Here is a 14,275-nt window from a genome sequence, read left to right on the forward strand (position 1 = left end):
CCCTCCCTTCTGGAACCATCAGTTTGTTCTCTGTATCTATGAGTTTATTTCTGTTTCATTTTGTTTGTTCCTGTTTTGTTTTTTAGAGTCCACATATAAGTGAAAGCATGTGGTATTTCTCTTTCTCTGCATGGCTTACATCTATATTTTTTATTTTTAAAAAAAGGAACTGGAGCTAAAAGGCAAAATGTTAAGATTTGACAAACTAACTTGTGAGTACATAACATTCTTTACACTTTTCTGGATACTTGAAAGATTTCATAATAATAATTTTTTAAAATTCTAGTGGTATTGGGGGGTGGGGGTGGGAGATGAGGGTAAGGGGGCTCAAATATATGGTGATGGAAGGAGAACTGACTCTGGGTGGTGAACACACAATGGGATTTATAGATGATGTAATACAGACTTGTACACCTGAAATCTATGTAATTTTACTAACAATTGTCACCCCAATAAATTTAAAAAAAAAATTCTAGTGGTATTGGTCCAGCATTACTTTGAGTGAGTACATGAACATTCCAGATAGTTGGGCAATTGCAGAATAGCAGAGGAAGAGGGATATTTAGAGCTGGAGGAGCTGTATCTTTCCTGAAGACTCTGAGCCAAGAAATGAAGATGCAACACTGTGAGGTGTATGCAGGAGGCATCAACTCTTTGTTTCCTTCACCTTAGCCTGGTAGGAGGACCAACACAAGTCATCCCACGGGGACTCTCCCCCAGCTCAGGGCTGCATCCTGACCTCCCCCTCTAGCTGTGTGACCTCTTTTCTACTCCGGGAGGAGAGTCAGTTGTGATTACTAATTGATTCAAAGAAACACTCGAGCAGAGCTGTCACTTATTCCTTCTCTGATAGTTTCCTAAAGAGAGAATTAAGTATTTTAATGAGAACTCAAATTTCTTTCCCTCACAGCTCCTACTGCAGAGCAAAAAAGTGTTAGCAAGAATATTAAGAAAGGAAAGACACTCGCACCAATGACTCACCCAGTGAACGTAGGCAGGTGTGGTGGTAAAGCCAGCTCGAGAGTCAGAGAGCCTGGGGTTGCATGCCCAGCTCCTCCACTTATTTGTCCACTCATTTTACATAACCTCTCTGATGCTGTTTCCATGCTGTCGAGTAACAACAATAATCCCTGCCTCACAGGGTTAATGAGAAAATAAGATTATATATGAAAATCACTTATACAGTGGCTGGCACACATACATAAATAGTAACAATCGTGATTCTTATTATCAATAGCCATGCATTGGACTACATTGTATTAAACATTTGCATCTGCTAGAATGTAAAATCCATGATCACAGGGAAGTCTGTTTTGTTCACTGATGTAACCCAGGCACCTAGAGCACTGTCTGGCCCATAGTAAACAATCAATAAATGTTTGTTGAATGAATTACGTGTGAATCTCAGTATTTGACACATATTAGACACTTAATAGCTACTAGTTTTTGAGAGCTTACTCTATATTGGACATTATACATTCTGGATCTCATTTAATCTTTACAACAACAATGTATCACACTATTCATTTTATAAACGAGGAAACTGAGGCCCAGAGAAATTAACTTACTCCCTCAAGCTCAGTTAAATGGGAGAGCCAGGATTTGAATCTAGGTTGTCAGTTTTCAGATATTTGTTGAATCAATTAGTAAGTAATGGCTCAGAATTAACTCGATGATTTAGTGAATGTTCACTGTAGTTAGGGTAATAGTGATGAGTTACAGTGGGTGGCGTGGTGAATTATTACTAATTATACAGTAAATGAATTACTGTTAATTTAGTACTTTTTATGTGTATCTGTGGCGTTGTAGCAGAGATCAGCTACGTTCTAGTCCAGGAGTGGGGCCCACTGATATTTCAGTACCCCCACTGGGGTAATAATGAGGAGGAGTTTCACATTTTACAGGGAGAGTTATAGGACAAAAAGCTGAAAAGTAGATGTTCTGAGGTTATAAAGAGAATTAGTAAGTAAACTAGAAATAAAGTCCACGTCACCCACTCTCTTTTCCTAAAATTCCAACTTAACATACATAGCTATTGATTTGGAATCCACTGCGAGAAAAAGGTGACCAAGGAAAGAAAGTAAAAGAAATGTCTCCTTTTTCATAAGACCTCAACTATTAACATTTTTTTATAATCAAATACTTCTGAAGAAAAAAGTCCTATAAAATAACAATATTAATAGAAACCATTTTGTTTTGAGTATGCTTTAATTTAAAAACAACTTTATAGAAGTTTATTGTAGAAAAGTTTAAAACACAGATGAGAAAAAAGTTAATTTCCTTACCACCATATAATCTATGCCTATACCCTCCTAATCATTTTTGTATGTTTTTCTTTTACAAAAACTGGATGAAACTGTACACATTTTGTAGCTTATGTTTTCCAATTCATAAAGTGTAGCTATCTTTATATGTCAGTAAATACATCATTTTTAACTGAGGAATCTCACTGTATTTATACGTTTGGTTCCCATGGTTGAAAATTCAAGTTGTTTCTAATTCTTCCTTATTATAAACAAGGCTGAGATGAACATGTTAGAACTAAATCTTTTTGCCTGTGTTTAATTATTTCCAAAGGATAGATTTCCAGAAGTAGACTTTCTGGGTCAAAGGTCTACATTTGGAATTTTTTAATTTAAGCACAAACATCTGTTTTAAATATATTTTTAACTTGTCTTTCACTTCATTTTTAGTTTCTTATTTAGTATCAAGAACTATGACAAACGCATGGCAAGCCCCCAACAAAGATTGGTTGATTGAGCATCTCCTTATATATTCTGTTGCTCTCTCTCCTTTCAGAAGAAACAATGTCTGCAAGTTACCAGAAGGAAGGAATAAAAATGAAAACAAAATGATGTTGACCCAGAGTGAGAAAGACTGGCTGGCCACACTAACAGAAGAATAAAATTCCAGCATCAGAGGCATATGTAGAATACTGCGTCAGGCCCCATGGTAAGATTTAGAAAAAATGAAACATATAGGTCTAGTCATAGCCCTTGAAAAGCTTAAAATTCACATCAAAAGCAAAACTATAACTACACAAAAAGATTCAGAAGCATATAACAAGTCCATGCGCAAAGGGCAGGAGGGAAGGTAACTCAGTTCACTGAAATAACCAGTTCAAGCAAGGAATCCATGAAAAGATATGGCAAACCTTTTACTTTAAATGAAGGCTAGAAAAAAATGTATGTACAATCTCTGAATTTTCAAGGAATTTTTCTTAGGGAATAGGCTCGTTAATTGGAGTTTCCTACTTTGGTCAACAGGTTCCATTTGGAGTTTCCTTAATTTTTTTTTTTTAAACTTTTAATAGATTCACTTTTTACATTTAAAAATAAAAGTTTAACTAAAAATGTTCTCTAATATTTGTTTCCTCACCCACACCCAATTCTATTATAATTAGTTTTAGAAAGTGACTCCTACCCTGTCTTTTCCAAGCCTTGAGTTGGTCTTGACAGAAGCGAGTCTCCTAGTTCGTGATGGACACACGTCAAGGAGCCTCACGGAAAGAACAAAGAGCCGTTCACACAAACAGTTAAACAGAGAAGTCTGGGACTTCTCTTACACAACATGAGTGCTCCTCAGATCAAATCCAGATGGCATCTCCTGAGGAATTAGCCTTTCTGAGGTGAAATGGTGGATCAACAAACTCAAACGTGCACCTTCTAGTTCTGCGTGGTGGGGCGTCAGCAGCACACACGACCAACCCCACCCAGAGGGGACAGAACTCTAGAGGGTACTTAGGCATCGACAGACCAGCCAGTAATTTTCATCCTGAAAAACTGTTAGGATCTATTGACATGATCAGGGTCTGTAAGTACATTTTAAAAGTAAAACATGTGAGGCGATAAGCTACAAAATTCCTTTGAATTAACATACAAATCATAGTCCTCAGTCTGTTAAAAGTGCTGGTATCATGAAGAAGAAGCCGCCGCTCTGGACTGAAAGTCATGAGCTGAGTTCTAGTTCAAAGAGGCAACTGTAAATAGTTCTGTGGTTTTTACAAATTACCGAGCCCTTCTCAGCTCCTGCTTCCTCATCTTTCAAATAAGAAGTGAATTAGTGCTAGCTGATGACTAAGACCGTCTTCAATTCTGAAAGTGCTCTTCTTTGAGGAAGACCAATAAGCACATAAAAAAGAAAAGCTGTGGATATTATATTTGTAGATTTTCTAGTAGCTTACCGACTCAATCTAGATTCTAAAATCGAGAAGACAAATGGAAAATCACAAGTGGAAAATCTAGAAGACAATCAATATTTGTTGAATTAAAATAAGATGAGATGTTCATACAAACAGTTAAACAAAGAAGTCTGGGACTTCTCTTATTTTATAATTCACATCTCATCTTATTTTATAATTCAACAAATATTGATTGCCTACTCTGTGATGCTTGGGATATTTCACAAAACAAGGGAAATATCTGCCTTCATGGACCTCATCTTCTGCTGGGGGATACGGACAATTTAACAAGCAATTACAATAACCAATTACAATAAAGCATGATACACGCTAAGATGGAAAAGTAGAATGTTCTAACAGGAAGAGTATGTATATAATGTAGTATGGAAAGCTTTTCTCAATAGTTATGTCTAACGTAAGACCTGAGAGGATATGTAGAGGTTCATTAGGAGGGGGCTCAGGAGGGAAGGGGTCCAGGTGGAAGGAGTACCACGTGAAAAGGCGCAGAGCTAGGAGTAAAAAGTACTAGCTATATCACACAAGGCTTTACATAAGAACATATCAAGGAGTTTTGCCTTTACCGTGTTTCCCCGAAAATAAGACCTAGCTAGACGATCAGCTCTAATGCGTCTTTTGGAGCAAAAATTAATATAAGACCTGGTATTATATTATAGTAAAATAAGTAGTAAATTATAGTAAAATATTACAGTAAAATAATACCGGGTCTTATATTAATTTTTGCTCCAAAAGGCGCATTAGAGCTGATCGTCTGGCTAGGTTTTATTTTTGGGGAAACATGGTAGTATCCTACCAATAGAGGGGGAGGAGAGGAGGGCATCAAAGGTTTGTGTAGGCAAGTGATGGGATCAAATTAACATCTTCAAAAGATTATCCTGGCTAAGATGTAAGAACAGATTGTAAGGCCGCAAGACCCAAAGCAGAAAATCATTGGGACGCTATTGCAGGAATCTACAGACAAAAGATGGTGGCCTGAACTCAAATATTAACAGCAGGGATGGAGATATTTAGAAGTTAGGACGGGACTTGGTGATTAAGCAGATATAGGAGAAGAGGAGTCAAAAATGATTCCTAGACTTCCAGCTTAAGAAATGGGGTAGAAATTTTTCCACTGTGTTTGCTAAGAGGATCGGATTAAGCCTGGAGTGGATGGTGGGCATTTTGCCATCGTTTGGAAAGAGGCTGCCTGAGAATGCAACACAAGGAAAACAAAGCTAAGAGAGAGATAGTGAGGCTATTTGTGACATCCTTACTTCCTGTGTCTAAACCAGCTATCCCAGATCTACCCCTGGACTTTTCAGGCACATGAATCAGTGCATTTCCTTTGTTGTGGATTTTTCGGTGGTGGTGGTTTGGTTTGCTGTTGGTTTAATTCAATTTGAGTTGGGGTTTGGTCAATTGGAACCAAAAGAATCCTGGCAAGAGTGGGGACAGTGAGAGCAGAGAACCCAGGGTGGAACTACCACTAGAGAAGAGACACCGGGGACGATGAGCCCAAGAGGAAGCAAGAGGAAAAGGAGGAACCTGGGAAAGTACAATGCCAACAGAAGAGAATTGTGAAAAAGAAACGTGGTCAGTGAAGTCAAATGCTATTGAGAGAACAACTCACTAAGATACATGCATTGGCTTTAGTAGTAGTCGGTGACCTTTGTGAGGAAGGTCTCAGTGGAGTGATGGGAGTAGAAGCCAGATTGAAGGGGGCAGAGGAGTTGAGTTGAGGAAGTAGGGTCAATGAACAGAAACAATTCTAAATCAAGAAGCTGAGTTGTGAGGGGGAGGATTGTCAGAGGGAGATATTTTCAGATGGATGAGACAGGAGAATGCGTAAAGGCTAATGAGAAGGACGCAGGAGAAGGGATAATTGAGAGGTCCCTGAGAAGGGAGGAGGGAGAAGGTCAAGGCGCGGATTTAAAGGTGGTCCTAATTCACCTCTTGAGCTGGAACAGGACAAAAAGAGAAGGATGCATGTAGAATTAACTAGATGTGTTAGTGTGGCAGCCCCTCTCTCCTCCATAACGTAGCTGGCAGGGTCCTTTGCTGAGAGGGAGAAGAACCTGGGGGGTGGGAGTTTTAAGGAGGATGGAATGGAGACCATTTGAAATTTTGCTGTGGAGAATAGGCGAGAGATTAGGAAAATACAGAAGAATTGATTGGAAGCTACGAGGACCCCTGTGATGACAGAAACCATTCCATAGTTTTATCAAAACCTGTTAAGTCAAAGAAAGGATGGATTCTGAAAGCAAATGATTATGGCAAGACAACTGATTTCTAATTTGTAAATAAAAAATGTTAGTTCTGGGATATTTTTTACTACTGATCTAAAAGAGGAACTTTTAAGTTTGCTGATATGATACTCAGCTTTTCTGCACAGTAAACTGCCAACCTGATGGAGATAAACCACACGGAGATCTCACAAAATGATGTGACAGAGCCCAAAGCGGCCAATAACATTCAGGAGGCTAGAATATGATCATGAATCCGGGTTTCAAAAACAAAACAAGACTCAAACTATGCTTGTAAAATAAAGGTTTTGAGATTTCAGTGATGACCCGATTACGAGATCAAAGTTACTGGCAACAATTCTCTTAGGAGCAGATATAACCCTTGGGTTGCGCAAATAGCAAAAACCAAGAGGCTACTAGATAAGGTCCATTTCAGTGTCAAGACTCTTAAGTTGCAGTTGAGATAAGAATTCACGTGAGACATCTGTACTTGAAAGAGCTCATCTACTGGCCACGTTAGCCGTCTATATTTTTATAAGTTCTATCCTTATGTCTAGTTCCATCATCAACAAAGTTTTTGGACCATACTGTCTTAGCCCTTCCTGAAACGTCTTCTCTGAATTACAATGTAGTTTTGTGATATCTATCTTCAGAGAGGTACAATGTGACTACTCTGCATAGTGGTTTTTTTTGTCTTTTACAGTTGGGGGTATCTCCTATTGAATAATTCAATATTCTTTATACAGGAAAAACAAACAAGAAAAAACCCCAGGCAGGAATTCTGCCATCCTAGGCCTTCCTTGCCTGGGTTTCCATTCACCTGCCCCATTTCTTACCTATCATTTCCAGGTTCATGAGCTAGAACGCTCATTCCCCCTGGCCCTTCAGGGTACTCTGATTCTCCTCAGCCTTCACACATTTAGGTTCCATGTCCCAGAAGCAAGGGGCCATGCTAAGATTACATCATCCCTAACCTTGAAGGATTCATAGACTTAGCGAACACTGCCAACGCAGTGACAGGTGCTGGGATAGGAGGAAGAAGGGCAAAAAGGCAGGTGTGATCATCTCTTCGGGGACAGGCAGAGTCAGGGAAGTCTCACTGAGGAGGTACCATTTCAGCAGTCTTGAAGAATGAGGATTTCTCCAAGGAGGGAAGATGTGGAAAACTGGGAAGCAGAGGGAGCAGCTGAGTATTTCAAAAGCATGAGATGTACAGCAGGCTTACTTCTGGGGGCTGTAAGCTGCACAGCATGAGTGGAACACAGGGTGTAGGGAGAGGTCGAAAGATGAGTCCAGACAAGTGAGAAGGGAGCAGACACCGCATGGCTTACGAACAGTTAAGAAGTTTGGACTTGGTCCTGCCCCAGGTATGAATCAAACATTTTCCCCCCTTGGTTTAGCTTAGATAAGATTAGACTTTTTGAAAGAGAATTCTTGTTAAAACACAAAGGGAAAAGAAAACAAATACAAAACAGAAAGCAAACACACAAAAGTCTACAAATGAACAGTTCGCAGACCCCAGATTTCTTAGCCTGGCTTCCTTAAGTTCTAGTGCCAGACTGGCTTAGCTTGTAGAGCTGGTAGATAGATCGTCCAGCCCAAGTCCCCCCTCTCTCCTCAACCCGTCGGTGTGGGCACTGAAACAGCCTACCACACACACCCTTTGTCTACCAGCCCAAACCTGAGGCTGATGGGAATTTTGCTCCTAGATCCCGTCTCTGAATATTCACCCCTGGGTAGTCTTGCTTACCCTGAAGTTGGCTGAGGTTTTGCTCTATAGCTGCCCTAACCGCTGGAGGTGTTATTCTAGATCTGGGTCAGCAAACATTTTCTGTAAAGGGATACGTAGGTAATATTTTAGGCCTTGCAGGCCATACCTGCTCCACTCTGCTGTTGTATCATGAAAGCAGCTTAGACAATATGTGAACAAAAGGTCATGGCTGTATTCCAATAAAACTTTATGGACACTGAAATTTGAATTTTATATCACTTGCATGTGTCATGAAATACGATTCTACTTTTGATTTTGCAACCATTTTAATAGGTAAAAACCATTCTTAGCTCACCAATGGTACAAAAACAATGGGCCACAGGTCACCTGGACTAGAGTTTGCCGACACCTATTCTAGGCACTAATTCCCAGGGCAAAGATGGCCTCTTTCACTTTTACCTAATCGATTTATTATTGTGACTACCAGTAAGACTAATATATACTATGCACTGAGCACCTGCTAGGTGCCAGGTAGTATGTACCAGACAGTTACTTTGAAGAACAAATGAAATAATGCATGTAAAGCACAGAACATACTTCATCTGAGGCAAGCATCAATAATTGTTAGCTACTATTATTTATTATTGTTTATTTAATCTCTGATCAGTAAAGTGACTCATACAAGGTAGATATTAATATTCCATTGAGGATCAGAAAAATTAAGCCATTTGTGAAATATAGCTCGTAAGTAGCAGAGCTAGGACCTGAACCAGATTTATCTGACTTCAAAGTCCGCAGCCTTCCCAGGACATCACAACTTCCTGTTTAGTTTATCTGAAGTACATTCACTGGCTGGTGGTTAATTGCTGGCCTACCCCTCTGCAGCTGGCACGAATGTCCCTGGAGCCTGCCATCTTGTGTCAAGAGTAGCACAGGGCTTATTCTAGTCTTGCTTCAAAGTTTAAACACCTGTTGAACCACTTAGCTCTTGTTTCCTGCCAAGGGATCCTCTACCCCACAGTTAAGATGATGGAGCTCAATAGACATTTAGACCTTTTCCCGCTCAGATGTCCCATTCTGCCCATTTCCCCACGTTCTTTTGATGACTTCTCCTTAGGTAACTTCCTGAAAGTGACACTCGCAGAATCCTGAAAGCATTCTAACAGAAAACTCCTTTACGTTCAGTGATAACACCAGATGGTTTCCACCAACAGTAAGGAGAGTATCGCTGCATAAAAACCATTCATCTGCATGACAGCTTCAGAGTTGTCCGTAAAATGTTATTGCAGATATTATCCATAGTAGCTTCAAAAGTATATTCAAGGGAGCCCATGTAATAAATCCTTCCTGGAATTTAGTTCCAAGAAAGAAAGTCTTCTAATTGAATCTGTGTATTTTATCTTGCCAGAATAAGAAAAGGAGGTAACCCGACCTGTTTCCTTTTCTATCGTGGCTTCCAAGAAACGTCAAGCCAAATTCCATGCCAAAACGTCTCATCTCAGGTGCCTCGTAGGATCTATTTCTGCTTCACAGCTAGGACCACATTTATGTTTTATAGTGTTAGAAACAGCTAGAATAGACTGTGTGTCTCCTATGCCCCAGGTACTATGCCTTTCCTGATGTGTCCCTCCTTCTTACGTGGTTTCAACGCTAGTGCTTGTTTTACTAAACTACCCTAGTGCCTTATTTTTTAAGTTACGTTTTACCGGGTATCCTACACCTCAGGTCTCCTGGAAGCAGGCAGATCCAGATACTGGATTTAAAAGGTAGGGGGTAGTGGGGGGCGCTCTATTCCCACATATGCACAGTTGTGAAGAGTCAACCTGGCTTTATCCTTAGGCCACAAGATGGGGGTGTCATTCCACGAAAATCAGGGTTTCTCTAGATTGCACTATCTTCCACCTCTCTCTCTCTCTCTCTCTCTCTCTCCTTTGTACCTCCGCCTGTCTGCATGTACACTGATCCCCCGTGCAGACATTAAGAACTTCAGGCAGTCCCCACACTTGGCCTGTGCCAGGGGCAAGTTACATGAGCAGGACTCCACTCCTGCGTATGTTGCCCTCAACATCTGTCCTAAGGAGAATCCTTTACCTCTGGGTGGCTTTCTCATTGGCATCACAAGTCTCTTTGGCACTTGGCACCCTGACACTTCACCTCATATCATCTCCCCTCAACTCTACCTGTCCCTTATACACCTTTCCAGGAGTCGATGAACTGTTTTCTATATTGAGGAACCACTACACTCCTCTGTTCAATGGGACGCTTACACGCAGACAGAAGTGCTTAAGAAGCTGGGCCCTGCTGACTCCTGACAGGTATTTCCAGGGGGTAGGTTTGCCGAGAGGGTTGTCTTGCCTCATTCTCTAAAGGAGCAGGCCCCACGTGCTATTCAAGATGAGTCCTGTATTAGACACTGGACCTGGGGCTGATCCTGGCCCTGCCTGGGTATCAACTTCTGTAAAGTGGGCTAATAACACCTAATTTAAAGGGTTTTTATAAAGGTCATGAAGGATGTACACGAAGCACTGAGCTAAGCGCTTCCAAAATGAAGACAGGAACCTGACCGTACTGACTGCAAAGGGTGATTATGAAAACCAAATGAAATAACACAGGAGAAACCTGAAACTGGTATTGCATTCTTCAACTTTCCTAATCATGGCTACAGCCTCCTAACAGGTCTTCTTGCCTCCTGGCTTCTTAAGTCCATCCTTCCCTCCAGCTTCAGAGGGAGCTACCTAAAGCCGCTATGAGCCTGTGTCCTCCTGCTAATGTTTTCCGTGGCTCCCCTCATCCTTATGAGGCCTTCTGTGATCTGACCCCTACCTCTCTTCAGTTTTATTTTTCTTTTGGGGCCTCTTATCTTGCCACTTTTACCTCCAGGATTTTGTTCATGCTACAACTAGTTCATACTAGAATGAGTATCATAATATAATGAAGAGTTTTGTTTTGTTTTTTAATTGGCACCACAAAGATGGAAGCCATAGGGGAAATATTTTGAGGTATTTTCTCTATTGCTTTCTCCCTCCAGAATAAATGGTGTTTTTCAATTTTGCTCCTCAGGTCTTTTTGATTCTTCTGAGAGATGCTTTTGCTTCCTTGATGTTGGACAAATAGCCTAGACCCCTACTTGCATGGTCCTGATACAGTCCCCAGTAAGAGATCCTACCCACAGGTATTTTTCATTACGAGTGGGCTAAAGCAATGAGTCCAGTTTTGCACTTGGTAGGTGATTGATAAATATCTGCTCAAGGAATGAGCTTGTTTGTGCTAACTCCTATAAACTCCAGTCTGTGGCTAGAGGTCAGTTTTGTTTTGTTTTTTTATTTAGTTCTTTCAACAGCAAGAACAGTGCCAGCTGTGCCTTTTTGGAAGTAATAAAGGCACTGGAAGGTTGTAAAAGCAATGGGCCAACTGTTTAAATGAACCTAACGGGCATAGTGTTTACAGCTGATGTGGGAAACATCTGATCTGCTTATTTTTAGGGAGCCCATGAATGTGTCTATAAATTTCTTCACATGGGTGTCTGTGTCTTTCCATGTGAACCTCTTGAGGCTATGGGCCTGCTGATGCTTACAACCTACTGTGCAAAGTTTATCTTTAACATGTCCTTAAACTGCTTCTTTTAAGCTTCAAACAGTGCCCTGCAGCTCTTATGGGTGTTGTTGACTTAACGACTTACTAGATTTTGGTTTTATCTTTTGCGTTCATTGCCACTCAGCAAGGCCCTCATGATGAGAATCACTGATATATACCGGCCAACACCATTTCTTTCTTGCTCTTAATCTTTTTAAAGGTTTATATCGCTTTACTCACAAATGCACTACATTTTTAAATGAATAATGTTAGATGTAAAAAATGTAAGTATTTTCCAAACAGGAAATATTATAATGAGCAATTCATAATTTCATGTTTTGATAGAGAACTGACACTTCTGGAGGAAAGTACCCAGAAACAGGGTTAAGGGCCATTAAGAATTTCTGCTTAACAAAAATTTAGAATCCTAACTCCTAGATTTACCTTCTTTCCTTGGACATAGGTGAGGTGATAACACCTATTTTGAAATCATTTGAAAGAATTTTCTTATATTTGATTGTTATCTCAAATCAAGAGGTGTGTCTAGCAAAAAAAAAAAAAGAATCTGTGTTCATTCATAGCATTTTACATTTGGAAGGCACAATAAAGATAATTTAATCTTCCAACCTTCTCTTCCTCACAGCAGAAATGATTTAGAACCAAGCTTGCCTGACTTCCCATCTTCTGCCTTTTACTATCAGCTAATTTGTTCATCATGTTCACCTGAATAACATATCGCTTAGATAGTTTTCCTAACGATAATCTTTATTACTAAACAATAAAAGAAGCTGCTTGGATTTCACAACAAAATCAATCAATTGCTATTTATTGGAATGGACATAATATAGAGTGAGGGTTTTAAAGAAAAACATACCTTTAAATTATAATTTATTTTACATCGGGGATAGGGATCAGAGGACTAAGTGTTTTCTGAGCGTTTAGAAGTGGGTGAAGGTGGAGTCACCTTAGAACTGCCGCAGCCTAGAACTTTCACTTTGGGATTACCACAGATTGGCATGACCGAGGGGAGCTAGGGTAACAGGAAGTGAGGCTGAAAGGATGGAACCCTGCAGTGTGACCCAGAAACAGGCTGAGGACAGACACCAACAAGCTGAAGTAATCCTAGCTCTTCCATATGCCAATGCTTTCCAGCTGCCAAACTTTACTTTTTAAAAAGCTCCAAAGTGTGGGATCCCCAGACTAAGGTCAGCTGTGCTGAGAGGCTCTGGGGCGTAGCAGCAAGGACTCTTGCTAAGCAGTGTCCTGTGTGTTTGGGTCTATTACAACTTGAAGCACCCACGTAGCTTAGATCACAGCACGGTCACCACCTGTGAGTGGCGCGGGCGGGGCACGTGACTGACGCCGCTCATTTAAGTACCCGAAACAGCTGGGTTCAGGACCCTCCTCACCCACACGGTAAAATAGATCCCGAGCGACCTCTAATTTTTCATGAGTTCCCACGTAAGCACACATCTGAAGAAACACAGCCCACACCTACACAAGTTCTTACACATTCTAACCCCACCCCGGAGCTTGCATCCATACACAAGACAGGAGACATGAAACAAGAGCTGGAAATTACCCCGGCACAAACTCCCCAAATCAGGGCCCCCCAAAGCCCAGCAAAGACTGGAGAGACTGGAAGAAAGGACACAAACAAAAGAGTTTTAAGATAGATTTCCTCCGAGCAAACCTGGTCGCTCCGGCTCTAAATTTTAGCAGCTTAAGACTTCTCCTGTTTGTACAACTAAGAAAAGACTTCACATACACACACACCACCCCTGAAAGGAATGGTCCTGAAGAGGTTCCCCGCTACCTTGCTACACACCAGGTGAAGAGGTCTCCGCAGCTGGAGAGGGCGCGACCTGAGCCGGGAGGCTGCGGGCAGGAGGGACTTAAGTGGCGGCGGCGGACCCTGGCCCCGCCCCCTAGCCAGCCCCGCCCCCAGGGCGCCCCACCCCTCGGCAGCCCCACCCATGCCCCGCAAACCCTTAGGGCTCCGCCGCGGAGCCGCAGCTGGGTCACCTTCCGACGCGGGGACTACAGAGCCCGGTGCATTGTGGGAAGCCAGAGCCCAAAACTGAGCCTGCGCTGACCCCTGGTGGGCTCAGTTCCAAAGGGAGCCCCGACCCCGCGGTGGGGGTGCGCTTGCAGGGCCTGTGGCAGTTGCAGCTAAGGAGAAAGGCCGACCACTTAGGGCTGCTGCAGAGACCTAGCGTTTGTTGCTAATCGCTCATATCTCAGTATAATATAAAAATAAACCGGATGCTTTAAAAGTGCTTGGGGCCACCTCCCTAGTATTAACATAAGTAAAATCTAAAGCAACTTTAAGACTAGGGAATGCTTTTTAAACTAAGGAAAATAACTTTTAAATTGTAAGAGTGTATGACATCAAGATTATGGAAAAATCAGCACACTGAGTTTTATTTCTGGTTAAACCACATATGGGCTCAATCTGTCTAGAGAATAATGGAGAAATATGTAACAGGAACTACAAAACTGTGTAATCCAGACTTTCTCTTCTTGGTGTATACCTCAAGGAAATAGTTCAAATGAAGTAAAAAAGTAAAT

The 14,275-nt window shown here is 41.3% G+C and overlaps 1 protein-coding gene across 3 annotated transcripts in view; it reads right to left on the minus strand.

The window, feature by feature from the left end:
* The window catches only part of EXTL3 (exostosin like glycosyltransferase 3), a 114,968-nt gene extending 101,318 nt beyond the window's left edge, over window positions 1-13,650 (minus strand). For 2 of the 3 annotated variants that reach the window (XR_012498148.1, XM_019733110.2), the window contains exon 1: window positions 13,521-13,650. The gene's annotated coding sequence lies outside the window, so the exon portion shown is untranslated. The remainder of the gene's footprint in view (window positions 1-13,520) is intronic. The other variant, XR_012498157.1, reaches the window with a different exon arrangement.
* Window positions 13,651-14,275: the final 625 nt, after the last annotated feature.

Source organism: Rhinolophus sinicus, linkage group LG07 (genome assembly GCF_036562045.2).
Source record: "Rhinolophus sinicus isolate RSC01 linkage group LG07, ASM3656204v1, whole genome shotgun sequence".
NCBI lineage: Eukaryota > Metazoa > Chordata > Mammalia > Chiroptera > Rhinolophidae > Rhinolophus > Rhinolophus sinicus.